Source organism: Melospiza georgiana, chromosome 3, assembly GCF_028018845.1.
Source record: "Melospiza georgiana isolate bMelGeo1 chromosome 3, bMelGeo1.pri, whole genome shotgun sequence".
In the NCBI taxonomy this organism is placed as follows: Eukaryota; Metazoa; Chordata; class Aves; order Passeriformes; family Passerellidae; genus Melospiza; species Melospiza georgiana.
Genome location: NC_080432.1, coordinates 58,788,942 through 58,806,445, shown reverse-complemented (window position 1 = coordinate 58,806,445; position 17,504 = coordinate 58,788,942).

Here is a 17,504-nt window from a genome sequence, read left to right as displayed (position 1 = left end):
CAGCAGACCCAATGAAAGGGCACAGCCTAAAAAGTTTATCATACCTAATGCAGTGCCTGGAGAAACTGAGAAAGCCCACTGGGGTAATAGTAATCACTATAGGAGGTACCACAATTTTGTAATAGAAAGAAAGGACCTATAAACATCTTGGGTTAGCCATGAATTAAAACACACATTTTTGACCATGCCATTTTTAACATCCAATTAGATTTGGGTCTAATGTGTGATTACCCTCCCTTTTCTTCTTCTGGACAAAGGATGCGGTAATTTTTCTGAAATAATTAGGACTAATCATCACCGCAGCACCAAGGGTGTGATCAATGTCCCACAGTGCCCTCCGTCCCACATGGTGAACATATCAACATCCAAAGAAAATTAAATATTTCTTCATCCTTAATAAATGCTTTTGCTTTTTTCTTTTTTTTTCTTTTTTTTTTAATAATTTTTATAGTAGTGTAAGCTTTTGGAAGCCCTCCATATATTTCAAACTTTGTGAGGAAATTAGTTTTCAAGAGAATCTATCCTCTGTAGTTGTGTGCAAAATCACTGTAAAAATACTCTCACAGTTGTCATCTATAAAGAAGTATTTTATTTCAAAATCTCTGAACCTGGCTAACCAGGATATGTTGGTACAAAGTCAAAACATGCTGTCTTCCCATGATATCACTGACATGTTGGATTTTTTTTTTTAATTGTATAGGAAGCTGTGTTAGTGAGCAGGCTTCCATTTCCATGAGATTTCTGATGGTATCAGCTGACTTCTGGTATCAGTGTTCTTGTGACACTTTGTGGATTACCTAGGATACTTGGAGCAATCCAATTCCACCTCTCAATTCAAAGGTGACTGCCCTTGGCCTTTCTCTCTAAGAACTCAGGGCTTTGTGTTCTTGCTGTTATTTCTCTCAGGTCATCTTCACCAATTTTTTCTACCTCATGTAGACCACTGGCTCTTATGGGTTTCTAAAATAACTCTGATAAATTCCTCGGTTGGATTTTGAATGCTTTTTTCTTTTTTTTTCAGGTGAAGTAGGAGGAAGTGCTGTTTTCTTGCTGTTTCAAGAACAGAATTTCTTGAAAATAAAACTTATGTGGAAATGAAAGCTGGTTTTGTATACATACTCTTTTATGTAATGCTCACCCATCTTTTGCAAGGTTGCCCAAAAAAGTGCAAAGTCCTAGGGGACAGATTTATTTTCATTACTATTTCATACCTGTGGATTCTCTGAGGATGTCTCTCTTTAAGATTATGGTAGTACTCACACAAGTCACCGTGCTTATTTCTAAATAATTAAACCTAAATATTTCAGAATAACCTGTGATTATTGTTTCAGTACTTGATTTTCATTGCCTCTCAACACCTGCCATACTGTCTTTGATTCATGCCAGAAAATAAGAGGTTAAAAATTAAATTAATTCTTTAGAATATCCTTGTTAACATGGTACCAGATTTTTCAAATTTTCTGGGTTTTTTCTCACTAAAACACAGAATTCTTGTGTTTCTTTATATATTATGTTATTTATTCCTGGAGTGAGATTCTTAAACAGTTGCCGTAGTTCTCTTCATTGTGGTAAATGAAACAATCCAAAAATGCAAATGCTGTTCAAACCATGTTCTCTGCAATATTTTCTGAACCCTCCTGGGTGAAAGGCTGTTGTGTGAGTAAGTCTGTCATCATTACCTGTCTCCAAAGTAGGGATGCAGAAGATGTTCTTAGCCAGCAGTCTGATTATGCCAAATACCAAAATAGTTGACAAATTGAAATGAGATTTGCTACTGGCCTTCTATCAATCAGATGATGAGAATTGCATCCTTTGAGCAAACAATATTGTAGGCAATTTACATGGAAATTAGATATTTTAAAGCATTTTTAGCTGTTTTACTATTCATAAGAAAACATAGTACAAAAGGAATGACAGAAAACCACTGTCCCTGCATGAGAATATTGTAGGTGTGGTGTTTCCAAGACATGTCATGCAGAAACAAGTGACAATTTCCTGATGGGCAAAGATATCAAAGGATGTTTGAGGAAGATTGTAAGACTAGGAAATCTAGATATAGGATTAAAATGACTCAACTATTATACGACAGACATGATAGACTAAATTAATAGTGAAATATTAATGTAAATGCATGTAATTTGAACAGCTAGCATTGTTATTCAGACAGCAAACTAAAATTAAGGGACTGAAGCATTTGTGTTCTATCAGTCATGATGGGTGCACTAAAACATGTTGCAGATTACTAAAAAAATTAGTTAATGAAATAGCATTGTCTTAGCATTGTCTTTGAATATTCAGTAACAGTAAAGAAAATTGAAGAGTGGCGCTTTCTTTAGAAAGAATAGAAAAGTAGGAGTTTGTGACTTGAAGATATAATCATATTAATTTTGACCTCTATGCAAATATTGAAACAGGTAAATTCTGAAAATTTAGAAGGAAAACAAATGAGTAATGTTCAATCTGGAACAGAAAACAAGCAAATAACATCTGGTAAATCTCAGAAGCAATCTGTGGAAATGATGTTTAGATGGAAGCACTGCAGCATGGATCCAGTGACTGGACAAACCTTCCTGACAAAGTCTTAGTGTACAAGAATAGAAGGATGTGCAAGTGAGATTCTCCAGAGGGTAATATTTCATTAACAAGCAGGATGAAAGAATAGAGATTGCACAAATTGCCTTTGTAGATGCACCCAAGCTGGAAGTGGCTGCTGAAAGATGATCTCAAATTAAAAATGAGTTTGTCGAACCAGAGACAAAAAGAAAACAAAATTCAACCAGTAGAAGAATCTGTGCTTCTGCAGAAATAGTTGCTCATGCTGGATTGGGAATACCTAGCTAAACAGCAAAAAATATCCTGAGTATAATAGTAAATCATGTTTCAAATGAATTGACAATCTTATGTGCTGCAATATTGTGTTACAGCATTAGGCACATCCCATAGAGGGATTTATACCCAGGTCTACATCTATAGGACAGTCAATAATCCCTTCCTTATACAGCTTTGGGAAGGTCTCAGCTGGAGCACCTTGTCTATATTCATCACTTTGAGACAGACACAAACCAGATGGAAAGGCATCAATCTGGATGGATAATGGCCATCAGAAGATGGACAGCAATCATCATAGTCTAGGAAATCTGATGGCATGAAGAAAGGATCTGCAATTTGAATTATTTCTAGAGGAAAGCAAGAACAGACTTTTAAACTTCTAAGATGCACCAGTGAACATGAAGCATGGGGAAATACTGAAAAGATTTCCTGGAGGAGGTCTAGTACTTTTTTATCAGTAGTTTTTTAGCACCAGCTTTCAGCCTCTCTCAGGTCTCTGATTCCAGTTTGATTGTAAACTGGCATGCATATTTCTGCTGCCCTTCATGTGTTAATTCTTATTACACAGAATACGACAGATAGATATTTATACCTGCTTGAATAATTAATTCTCAATAATTCTTTCAATAATTACATTCACAGAAAAGCAAATCTCAGAATTTATCACTGTACTTGACAAGTACAGGAAGCTCACTTGAATACCATAGTGTTTGGAATCAAGATTTCATCTACACCTTGGACACCAAGTAGCAAAACTTGGCCATGGTGAAAATAGAAAGACATTACATTGACTGAATTAGTTCTATCTTCTTCTGGATTTAATTTATTCATTCTTTACCCATGTAGATAACACAAAAGCAGAAAAAAATCAAGCATGGAAGAAGGTTTTCTGATAACTGCTTGACCTCTTGCACAGCTCTCAGCTTACTGGGAGCCAAGTAGGACAGTCAAGTGATATGGGACACTCAAGTCTTTGCTGTACTTTTTTTTCATAACACTGGTGACAGGAATATGACCAATCGATGCTTCCTCTAGTCTGAGAGCCTACTGGTACATGCCAGGGTTAGGTATAATGCTGCAAAGAGATGCCATACATTGTCCAGTTCTGAAGTCTGTTGGGAATAAACCTTACAAACTCTGATACTTGCAAGAACTTTCTGGCTCCTGATTAGCAAGACATGTAAAGTATTTTTTGGCATTTAAGAGAATGTCAATTTTAGGAAAAAAACCCATACATATAGGAGTGTGTACTATAGGATAAGGTTTAGGCAGTAGAAAATTATCCAGTTCCATACCATATAAATACATAGTATTTTATTTAATTAAAACAGTTTGACAGACTTCTTCATCACCTTAAAGGTCATAGTCAGATAGCTGATGCAGTGAGAATCTGACGCAAAGCCAAATAGTGCAAAGAAATCTAGCAGAAAATGATGCATAAAGATGACTCATGCATCATAAGACACAAGGAGAAGGAGTTAAATAAAGAAAAGAAAATAAAACTTGAGAAAATCAAAGGAATAATGATTTAAAGAAGGGAAAATTGAAATTTCATTAATGCATTGAACAGCTAAAATATCTTCAAAATTAATTTTCTCAAAATGAGTAATAGTAAATATTGTTAATTATAACTAAGGAATTTTTAGTCTAAAAGTTATCCTATATCAGAACTTATTAAGGAAAGCAAATCACTGTATATCTTCCTATGGCAACAACCTGTGGCCATTTCTGCATTCTCTCTTGATATTCTGCTGAGATTTCTGTCTGTATACTCCTCTAAATGTTATTTACCTCAGAAAATATTTAGTTTTGAATATAGAACATTTAGAACTATGGATTTATGTATCCCTTAAATGTACTTTAAAAATTCAAAATAGGCAGAGTTTTGTAAAAACAAAAAAGTATATTCAGTACTATCCATTCAGGACTTTTTCTGGTTATTTCAGGAACACTTTTCACTTAAATTCTCTGTTGATCACTGAAAGCTTTGGTATACTCAACCTTTGCAAAGGTTGAAGGTGGTGACCACATAACATCTCTGAACTCTCCATGGCATTTGATGGCACTATGCCCATACCTCCTGTCCACCTGACAAATAATTGAAGCTCTATATCATGCTTCAGAGTCATGTGCCAGATGTAGAAATAATTGACAGTCAAGCCTCTAAGTGAATTAAGTGGGTGCATTTCATAAGCCCATATGGATCAGAAATAAAAATACACTAACTGACAAAACTGATGAATGGTTTAAAATAGCAGGAAGGGGAAAGATTAAATCTGCATTCTATCACATATTGCACAGTAACTTATGTTGACACTGGTTTCTCAAGAAATGTCAGGACACTTTCATTCTATCTGACTTTTTCTCAGATATTTTGGCAGAAGTTCTGGAAGAAATTAAATCAAGTGAATCTAATTGAAAATACCATCATAAAATTGATATCTGGAGCTCATCTGATGGCCTAGTAGTTGCAATACATTGGAAAAACCATCTATGTTGAGGATTCAAACTTTATTACCACAACACTGTAAAATACTGATCAGATTAATAATTCCTCAGCTGTTCAGCAAAGATGGTTGCATGCACTCATAAAATCTTCAGATGCAGATGATAATTAGATAACTCAGAGGTGAAAAATGAAGCAACTCCCCTTTCTTAACCCCCAAACCTCCCCCCACAGATTGCCTGAGCCTACAAAAACAAGAACAAAAGACAGAGTTTTAGGTTTGCCTTTAATCAAGATAGCAATTGATTCTTCTGCAGAAAAGGGTAGAAAATATCTCATTTGCTGCCTTCACAGTGGTTTCTACACCCTGGAGTTGGATGTTAACTTCACAGTGGGCTAGATATTCCTGATGACAGAGCTGCTACCAAAGGAAACTCTTTCTGCTCCCAGTGGCTAATTCGTTTTGGTAACTTCCTGCCCTCTTCTGTTCATTTTTCCAATTTCCCATGTCACAGATCTCAATATCTTTAGCTGCTGCACTTGAGAAACTACAGAACATAGGAATATTTGTAGGTGATTTTTCTTAATGCCTGAAGATTTCAAGAAGGGGAAGGGGAAATACATGCTTCCTGTTTTGTTTTTATTTCAATTCAAGCATGATTAATTCTTACTGTCAAATTGAAGGCAGTTTTCAAAAGATAGATTTTGTGAGTCACTGGATTAATTTCATTAACTTCACTTTGCATTAACTAGATAGTTTATGTCAAAATGTTAAAATAATATTGCTTCACTATGCAAGCTTGATGAAATGCTTCAATTAAAAGTCTCTGAGCCCCTCAAAAGAGCCAGCAAAATAAGGAAGACTAGAGTAGATCTCTCCAGAAATGTCATATTCAAATGAAGAAAGAGAGGAGCTAACATTTAAAATTAATGGCACCTTTTGCATATCATTTTTGAATGCATTTTATTCTAATGCAGACAGAAAAGAATTAGAGGAAAATGTCTGGGTTTTCAAATGGTGTAGAAAACAGTTGAGAGGTCTCCTGGTAGTATTACATGTTTCTCAATAGCTTCTGTTTTTCACACCTAGATTCTCTTGATCATGTGGGAATCACTGTTTTATTCTTTGTTAAAGGTGTTTTCAGCTCCAAGATTGAAGAGAAAAAATGTCTAGATACATGAGTAGGTTGAAATGCATCTCTGTATATGGTTACAATAAATGCACCTACTTCAATTTTTTTCTTTAAATTCCTCAAATCCAAGAACTCTCAGGCTCTGAATATTTGGAGCTGACAACCATTTAGGTAGAACTGTGATCTTGTTTCTACATTCCTAGTGTTTTGTCATGTTTTAAAATTCTAAATACAGGAAAAATGTATCCTGAAAAATGTAGGATAATTTCTTGTCTATTACATTTTTGAGAGGCTGCTGATCTCATCATACTTTAATTAATGCTTGCTCTTTATTTTAATGTGATCAGAAGGGCTCCAGAAGGAATAGAAAAATAATAAGGATGGACAGTTTGCTGAGCATCTGCCAATAATTTGATTGCTAACAAGAAATAAAGTAGCACTCAAGAGAAGAATGTACTTCCAAAGATATTTGAATTGAATTTATGTTTTTCAGATACTTACTGGGGAACATAAAGTCTGTTTTCCCTATTCAATGTTCCTAGAAGATTTCTAATTTTCATACGTTATTTTTTCTTAAATTCATTGTACATGGAAGGATTTTTTTTTTTTTATATCGAATCTGTGATCCTAAAGCTGTGTGGTTTAGGCAGAGATGCAGAGATGAGCTGCTGCTGATGGGGTGGCAGCATCAAATCAGGTTTTGGCTGCTGCTTTGGCAACACTTCTTTCTCCCCACAGTTACAGATGTTCAGGATTCTTTTATACTTCCCTTCCTCCTTTGTGTTTCCTCCACAGTCATTTCTGTGCATGCCATTTGCAAGGTCTGTGAACACTCATGTTACCTCAGGCAATCATTATCCAGGCACTTTTGTCAAGGCTGGGCTTTGTAAGCACCCCCAAAATGGTCCTTTTTTAAGAGAAAACATGAGAACAGGCCCAGTGATGCATATATTCCTCTCTGCTTGAGCAGCCCGTTCTTGTCACTTTGCTACCTCTAATTTCCAAATATTGATGAGGTTAGAACAAATATCATGTTTGAGTGACTTACTTCTAGTGTTATTCTAGGGTCCAGGTTTTTTGTTTTCTTTGTTTGTGCATTATTTTAGTTGATTTCTTAAATGGAAGCTTTTTGTATTTGTCCAGTTTAAGTGCTAAACAAAGTTTTTTTGATAACTGTCAAGGTAATGAATAAATAATGTGCATCAAAGGGTATTATCTGACTTGCAATATTCCATGGTTATTGTAGTGCTGAGAAAAGAAATGGAAATCATATCCCAAAGGATGCTATGAGTCTACCTGATCATTTTTGCCTGCTCTGGTGGCCTTCCAAGAGCTAGTTTGATCACTATTCTGCCAAAAGAAAACTTGTCCTGGCCTGACAATGTTTGGCAAGGAATGACTTTCCATGGAACATCCCCTGGTTCCAGAAACATCCAGAGGTGTTCAGAGCTAGCCCAAATTAAAAGTCATTATTCTGTCTTTACATAAGGGGGCTGACTTTGAGCTAGGTGAACTGAGGGTTTTTTAATTTAAATTAACTGCTTTGAATAATCCGAAAAATGTTATTTCCATTTTTCCCAAAAAAATTTTATGTAAAACAATAGAGTGTGATGAACATTTGAATTGTGCATCAAAGTGGCAAGGACCCATGAGGCCCTTAGTAAGTCAGCAGGAGCATGACTACTTATAAGATTTAAAAGACAGTTACTTGCTTAGAAGAAGGCATAAAATTATATAATCAGTGCTAATCTCCAAATGGCTTGTGTAGTGATCGGTAGCTGAAAGTAAAAGAGACCAGATGTGGACACAAAAGTGTCCTTTTCATCCAACCTGTTATTACTTGAGATGGATCAAAGCCAGAAAATTCCTGAAATTATGTTTCAGCTATGAATTGTCAGTGCACAGTGACAACCAAAATCACTAACCAGAACATTATGTCCCCAAAGAAGGAGTGTCTCAAAATAGTAGAACTGATTTCTAAGACATTTATATCAGAAGATATGTTTCTTTTCTACATGCAGTAGTGTAAGTGTGACTGTTTTAACTATGGATTTCCATAAGCACAGAATTTAATGTATGTCATCAATGATAAAATTCTTGTTTCTTTCTTCTCAAAATCACACCCAGTATTTTGAAACAACAGCTAAAAATTCTCATACTGTCAAATCAATTATGCTTTCACTAGTGTTCTTCTATGTTTCCAAAACAAGACTTAATGCAATTCTTAGTTTGCATAAACAGTTTCTTCCATTAAAAATAAAAAGAGACATGTCCCAAATTGAAAAGCATCTTTATTTCAGCCTGGACTCATATGCTGTCTTAAGACAGTGACTATAATAACAACTATATTAGAATAAAGCAGTACTATTGTTTAAGAGTCAAAAGCGAAATTTCCCATGCTGTTTTGCTTATTATTTGCTGATCCATATTAATAGTTTTTACTCTGTATATTTGGCCAAAACTGTGCTTCAGTTTATTTATTTCTCCTTGAAAGCACTTTTGCACATTACTAGTGGAACTGGGGTAATGTCTAACAGAAATAATTGAGCCTGGCTAGCATTCATTTTCACATTAGCTTAAGCTAGTGAGCAAAGAATTAGGATATTCGTATCTGACTAAATATTTTACAATATTTTGGAATAATGGGGCATGGTACAACATATAAATGCTGGAAAATTGATCTGTAGATTTTGGCCACCCAAATATTTCATAATTTGCCTATTGGAACAGAAAATAATCTGCTAATGTGCTTTTAACAGAATGCAGAATAAAAATGAGCATAAATTCTATTCGGTATCACAGAAACTTTGATCCCTGAAATATGTCCAAAGCTCTTTCTTAAACTAAGCAGGCTTATATGTCATTTGTGTATAGCTGTTAATGCAGTAGTGCATCTGTTACTTTTTCTCGCCTAAAAATTTTTTCCTTTCTTTCAATGACTGTGAAACTATTTTGTTTGAAATTATGATGAGTGTAAAACCATCAGATGCTTAGCAACAGCATCATGAAACTATTTCGTGACCTGAATTGCTCTGTTGGTTGTCAATATAACAGCCAGTCCTAATAGATACAGATATATAACAGTATTGTGTTAATTCATTGAATGTATAATCTCTTTTTTTATTGCAGGACTAAAAACTACCAAGATTTTTTTTTCATGTAACTAATCTTTAAGTTATAATTTCTACAAATTCATCATCAAAAACTCTTAGAGACCCTAATTATCTGACACCTCATTAGCATAGGGCTAAATCTGAGTTAAGATTCACATGAAAATGCCAAAGGCAGGTGTTAAATGTTACTTTGGACAGTGATGAAAGCAAAGGGGAATCCCAGCTTTTGTGAGAGGCAGCATAGGGGGGGTCTGCTTGAAGCATCAATCTTTTGGCAGAAATCTGGGGATCTCTGGAAGACCTCAAGAAACTTTCACTGTCTGTAAAAAAAGGCTGCATCTTGTTTGTTCTTTTTTCAAGATTCGGTGAGAGTACTCAGTATTAAAAGTTTTAGTGGTAAGAGCCAAAGTAACCCAGCCTGTTTGCAGAGAGGGAAATGAGGAAATCAGATGACTTCCTGCTGAGCATGAATTGTATTAGCACTAACATTTAGGGAATGGCCCTCTAGCAGAGCATAGAGCATCCTTTTCAAATGGAAAGTGTTGCAACTGTGGGGACCAGGAGCCTTCCCTGGTGTCTCTCAATCAGGCAACCATTGCTGAGGGACATGCTCTGCTCCCACAGCACAGACCCCTTTGCACTTAGCTGCTGCTTGGCTTTGCTTTCCACCCTGTTGGAGTCTTGCACAGAATGAATAGGATGACTTGGCTTCTGTGACAGCATTAGGAAGGAATTTAAATACCAGCTAGGTGGGTGAGAGGGGATTTACTCCATACACTTGAACTTTAGTCAGCAGCCTCACAAAAGCTTTGTGAATCTGAGGTGGCTTCAACAGGCATGCTATAATTTTCATTATGTGGAAACAAAAGGGTAATAAAATCCCATAGCCACAGAACTTGTGTGAATGGGGCAGAAAAACACTACATAGCTAATGTTAGGATTAGTTTCAATATCTGAGGACATGGGAGAGGTATAAGTAACACATTAACTGAATTTCCAAATGAAGGCTAACCAGGGAGTAGATTCAAACACTTCCATTTAGGAACACAGTTTGTGGTGATTGGGAGTGGGGCTGTGGCTGACCCTCATCCCCAATGGCCCCAGCTGTGAGCAGCAGGTGAGCAGCACTGAAGGCAATGAGAGCTGGAGTGCCCAGGGGCACTGACCAGCCACCAAAGGGAACAGAGGCACACAGCTGCAGTGCATCAACATGAGGGTATAAAAGGTTGGGCTAAACGACAAGGGTCAATGCTTGCAGCCTTTGGAAGTGATGTGAGGGTGCTCTGTATGGGCAGGTCCCTGAAGCCTTCTGAAGTGGTAAGGTGTTGCTCTGGATGGGTTGAAGCTTTCTGACATTGTATAATGATACTCTGTGTGTTGTGGCTGTCTCAACTGTGATACATGGTGTGATACTTCTGTATATCCACGAAGGAAAACACCCTTATTTAAACTGTTGGGACAGTCATTGGTTTACCCTGCAGGGATACAAAGGCAGAATACCCAGAAAGGTACCAAGATCATTGCATTCAACAGGAGAAACCCTCTTGCCATCCAGGCAGTGCATCCTGTTGGGCATTCTTGTGGCAGACTACAAACTGGACAACTTCAATCTGACTCGGTAAAAAAAAAGAGGCTAAAAATCCAACTACTTAATATGCTAGTACTTTTCCATTTTGGAGATGTCTTGATTGGTTTTTTTTTTTTATTGTATTTTCCAGCTTTTGAAGCAGTATGACATATGCAGGTAGAGGCACAATTGGGATATCCACAATCCTTTCTGAGTTCTGCAAAGATGTTCATTCTTGTGGTTTTAGCAGTCTTTCTCCTGCTAAGAAAAGCTCATTCAACACTAGACAGATATTAAAAGTTACAAGTCTACTTTTCACGTATAACAGGATTATCTTTTAAGAAAGAGAGTTCCTACAGGGTTTCTAGTCTTTTTCACATAGAGGGAACAGACATCAACTTGGTAAATGTCTGTGGCAGGCAAAAATGACTCAATGCTTTCTGCTGCCCTCCTTAGAGCAAAACTGATATTCCTAATCTCTTGTTCTTTGGAGGACATTTGTCCTTAAGGCACAGGTTGCTGGTTTGTTGTCACATTTTTGGTTGAATCAATGACTGTAAACATACACACACTTTTCAAAAATTTTCCTTCCCTTCAATTTTTATTATTTTACTGCTGTGCAGCAGTCTCGTAGTTTTCATTTTATTTTCACCAAGTTTTTAAAATGTATGAGATTCTTAAACATAATTTCCCTCCGATACAAGGAAGTTTCTACAGCTTTACAGAGAAAGAAGGATGCAGAAGTTGAAAGAGAAAAGTGTTGTATGCCCCCATTCTCTAGCTGCATTAGTTTCTCTAATCTGATACTTTTCCCTGTGAACATTTATTAATGGGAGAGGTTCATTTTTGAGTTTAAACACTTGAATTACTTCAGAGCTGAGATTTTTTGAGTAGCCATCTGAATCTAACAAGCATTTGCCAGCCCCTTGCTGTACAAGGTCTAGTAAGACTTAGCATTTTATTAAAATTTAACAGGTCTAGCTGCCTCCGCTCTGGCTTGAACCAGGATGACTTATGAGAAATATCCTTTCTGCAGCTTACATTTGTTTTTACAACTGAGCAGATGGTGTTATTTCAGTGCAAAAACTAGCCCTCCCTTTAAAATATTTTTGAAGCTGCATGAAGGATTTGTTGATGTTGTTGCTAAAATTATATTTACCTGGATGCAACCATATGAAATGCAACTATATAACTGCAAAATCAAACTCCATGAAAACCAGGATATGTTGGAGGTGTGCAACAATATTGTCCAAGTTGTCATGTTTTTGTTTTCTGCTTGAGTGCCTTGAAGTATTGTTTTTCCAGTAAAAAGATAATTTATGCTATATGGCATCTAATGCTGTGAAATTTTCACTTTCAGACTGCAATACTTTAATTTTTTCACTCTGGTTCCTAGTCATCCTATTTTGTTATCTAGAGTTACCAGTTAAACAGTGGGGGAGAAAAAAGTAGCTATGAATATTCATTTAAAAATAAATTTATTCCAGTCCTTCTTATGAATCTACTGTATTTGTTTTCCTCTGGTCTCATAGCTGAAATTAATAAGCATGAATGTTTATGTAAAGACAATTTGGAAGTCACTTGGTTGAACACACATTGATGATACAATATGAATTTGAAAGTAAAAATGTCAGGAATACTTGATTGGTCATCCAAGCAGGGAACAGAAACAAAACCCTGGGCCTATTGAAAGCAGCCAACATGGAGAGGCAATAAAAACTAAAAAGGGAGGAAGGAATGGATATTTAGGAATGAAGGTAGTTAAAATCAGGTATAAGGTGGAATCAACAGAAAAACTATTTTTATAATCAATAAATAATAACCCTTGTCATAAGAAAAGTTCAATGTCGGGTTAGTGTCCAGCTAGAATTTATAATTAGTTAGAATTTCTGGATAACAGATAAAGGTAAACAAGTAATTCCCACTTGTGTTATTTGGGAAGGGCACCAACAACTTTCCAACTACAGAAGATTTCAGCTATGGCTATTGAGGTGGAATACAGCTGCAGTGGAAGCACAGCTTGCAGCCGTCCCTTCCAGGTGGAATTGGATTTAAGTCTCCAGTCAGAGAGAGGTAAAAGGAGGGTCAGAGCATAGAAGGATCCGTTCACCTTCTAAAAGTCTAACTCAGTAATAAATGAAGATATTAGTAAAATATTAGGAGTAGTCACTTGGAAAAAAAAAATCAAAACTACTTTTTAAAGAGGCTGATTATTCCCCACGTGCTGAGAAAATTTCCCTAGGCTGGCAGATGCTAAGAAAAACCAAAGAAAATGATTCTTTGACAGATCTTAAGTTAACTACCCACTATGACTTAACCAGACAGTAATATTTGAGAAATTCAGATGAGCAGATGATAAATAAATGTTATAGAGCAAAGAAGTACTGAATGTGTGAGTTTATTTGACCTGAAAATATTGAATGAGCCCTTGTTCTCCAAAAATTTCCTATTAAGCTGTAGACATTCATATGTAGGAAATTGTGATTCATGAAGATCACATTAATTATTAGGGGAAGTAAAATCATGCTATAGAAAAATATATATATAAAATTGTCCTTTTTAAACCATCAGAATTAGTTTATATTATTAAATCTCTGTATTTCAAATGAGATTTTTGCTGAAAGACGTAATTTTTCATTTTATACAGAGCGCGCTTACCTCTAGTGTCTTTAATTTACAATGAAGAATATGTTGCAGTGGCTTCTTATTTTGAGACTTGGTAAGTATTTAAAGGTAAGGGTAGACCAGATTTTATACTCATAAGAATATTTTTAGTAGTTCAGATAGCTATTTAGAGGGCAATGTCAAAATTGTCAACTCCACAAATCCAGGAACTGTTTCATCTTCTGTGATGGTTCTGTGTGTTTTTGCTTAGAATTGCTGAACTCTTAGAACTTGGTGTAAAATTCATAAAAAGGAACAGGATCTACTCTGGGACCTGAAACTTTCTACTCATGAACAAATATCTGAGCCAGGCTACAAGCTAGACACAGACAAAAAAAACAGCTCCTCTTTTGTTGAGGTTGTACAAAACTGTTGAGCCAGGAACAGTCTCAAACAGATTGCATTGACAAGTAGTAGGGATGTTTTTCTCACATTGCTGTGGATTTCATCCAGCACAGCATTAGAAGCTCAGGTATCAAACACCATGGTCTGAATTTCACTCTGGAATCTACTTTAGCACTGAAAACCTTTACAGGATTTGGCTATTAATGACCTGGGTTTCTCTTAATGTAGGGTTTTAATACAAAAAGCTTGTAGAAAAAAGAGTCTTTTCCCCCTCTTCTCCTTTCCCATATACTGCTGTAAATGAATATATTGCAGTACACACTACTTCATTAGGAAGGCAACTGCATTCATTAAAGGCAGAAAATGTCCTGCTCTTGTGCTATTCAATAAATCCACTAAAATCATTGTCCCGGCAGAAAAAGCGGAGTGTATTGTAGAAAGGGGAGAGAAAAGAAACTCAAATATCTCACAAAGGGATATTAAGTCAAGCTGCTAAGTCTTTTATTCAGCCCTTAATAAGCTTAAACAATGATAAGCCTGAATGGGAGAAAGGTGTAGCCCAGAACTTCTTAAACCATTTAAATCTTATTAGAAGTATTTTTTTCAGAGATAGGAAACGTTTCTGTCACTTACATTTGCATGATGAGAATAAAAAAATCAATTAAAAAAAAAGAAGAGGAAATAATTAAAAAGGCAGAGTTTAAAGAACAATTTCCCATTCAGAAGAATAATATTTTATTTCTTGAAGGTCTATTTTTGAGTCATATTAAAATCTATCAAGCATAAAATATGTCTGAATACTCTGGACTACTAAGTGCAGATACAATGGTGAAATTTTCATTTGCCGTTATTATACTAAGATAATTTTCTGGCAATATAATGGGCATTAAATTATTTAGTGTCAGTTTCACATAGAAATAATAGTCTTGTATTACTGAAACCAGTGTTAAATACCCCATAAACATTAAGCAACATTTTTCCTGTCCCAGTATTAGTTATTCTTCCTGCCTTTATACCAGTACTTAATTTTCCATTCCTTTTAGCAAGAATATGTGCTATAGCAAAAAGCAACAAATCCTGTTTTGTGGCTTCAGGAGAGAAGAGAAAGGAGCAGTATAGAATTGGTATATGCATGTTTTCAGTTCTGTGTCCATTTTGTCTGCACTAATAATTTGCTAGTGAAAATAGGGGAAACCCTCTTGTCTGGACAGGCTTAAACAGCTGCTACTGGGAAGACAGCATACCATGCTCTGTTCATGTAAACAGACATGTTCCTTGTCATTCAGCTTAGAAATTAAATAGATTAAACTAAGTTCTTCTTGCTTCCTTAGGTGACAACAGGTCTAATATGGAACAACAGCATTGCAAAATGATAAACCATGGCAGTACACAACTCCAGTGATTTTTCCTTTTGAAAGCATAGGTATTTATAGTTTGGGAGAAAGTCAAAAGGTATTTATAGTTTGGGAGAATTAAAGTCTGTGGATCATGTGAACTTTGATACTAATCTTCAGAACTTCCTCAAACTGGCATCAAACATGCTCACACTACAAGATGGGGATGATTTCTGTCCTTTGGGAAATTCCCTAAGTTGGCCTTTTCCTGCAGACAGCCAGCTGCTTCCTCTTCCCAGACTATTGTGGAGGTTTAGAATAGCTCTTTTTTTGACAAGAGAGTGAACAGGAAAAGTGAAGTTAAAAGTGGTGCTCTGCTGGGAATACTCAGCTCACAAAAAAGAGTGGTGAGTGACTTATAACTGCCTTGTGGTCCACTCAGGAGGTTTTGTTGCTTTCTTTGAAAGTTCAGCTTGGGAAACATGCATGGCAAAGCTTTTGATTCATTTCTGGTGTCAAGGTCTGAAGAGTTCTGGAAGGTGCTGCTGCTGAAGGCAAACTGGTATAGCTGTGATAAAAAAGACAGTATAATTCAATTTCTCTAGGCTTTTTTTTTTTTTCCAGAGAAGACTGGAGATCAAACAGTAGATCATCCCATGGGCTGTCCCTGAGAGACATGGAGAAAGGCTCCCCCATGGGAGCAAATATGAGATGTGCTCTAACCTCAGACTAGGGTTATACAGTTTATGAGAGATGAAGGGTGAAAATGTGCAGCAGCTGAAAATTGCAGGTGGCAAGCTAGTTATTCAGTTAGAGTGAAAATATTTCTTTCAGCTTCAAGGGAAGTGTAGAGGTTCAGCCAGAAAGCTGGAAGGAGAGCAGGTGTGGGTAACCCAAGCATCTCAGATATTGTAGAGCAGAGTGGGCAGTGCTGCCTGGTACTCATGACCTAAAACTCCAGTTGGGGATTGCCCAAATTTGAGTGAAATAGAAGCAAGCTTTTATATAGGAAAGATGAAGCTTGAAATTCTGTTCACATTTCAACAGAGGGGAAACACTTGATTATATTTTGTTGTGTGGGAAATAAGAATAGCAGTGAATGGTATTATTTAAAAGCAGTGTATTCTTGTGTTTACATTGTTCTCTTATTCACAGAGATGGACTGGCTACATGGCCTAGAAGGCCAGCACCTAATGATTGCAATCAAATATTTTTGAGGCCCTCAGGAAAGCAAGTGATTGATGAAAATAAGTCTGGAAGGATGAAAGGAAGTCCTAGGGCTTCAGCAGGAGAAAGAAACCTCTTTAGCATATCAACTACATCTTGTTAATTACAATCCTTAAAAAATACATGTGTCAATGTGTGCGAATTCTCAAGGAACAATAACACATAAAGCATGTCCTGCTGTCTTCCCAGCATGAAGTGTCTACATAATACAGTGAAATAAATAAACGCAATAAATGAGGGTTTTGCCATAATTTTAGCTTTTTTTTCTTCAGAAAGGGCATACAAGCAGTTGTATGCAGGCAAAAAGGCAAATTGATTGGAATCCTGCAGTGGATATAATACTTGTTACTCAAAATCAAACCTTTAACCCAAATGCTTTTTTCATCTCTCAGCCTTTTTCACACCATTTCTTTTGAAAGCAAATTTTTTAAACTGTCTTAAAATTAATTGAGGAAAACTTCATCTCCAAGGGATTGAAGTGACGGTCTGCCCAGAGGGGAAGAATCATTAAAATTATCTGAAGTCAACGAAGTTTAATGGAACTCAATACGTTGAAACCAATGTAATGTGACATCTGATATTTCTAAAATAATTGATTTCCATTTGTTAAATTAAACAGCTGCAGCTCAGAGTCATGATTCAGAGGCACTCTTTCCTTTCTCACTTTCAATGAACATGGCTAATGTTAATAGTGTACTACTGGGTGTAAAATATATAGCTTGTGGAAAAGACTTCAAGAGATTCTATATTTGATTTAAAGGATAGGAAAGCATCATCAAACTCTTCTTTCATTACTAAATTTGTATGCCTCATGGTACATTATGTGTCTGCAGTTTTATACTCAAA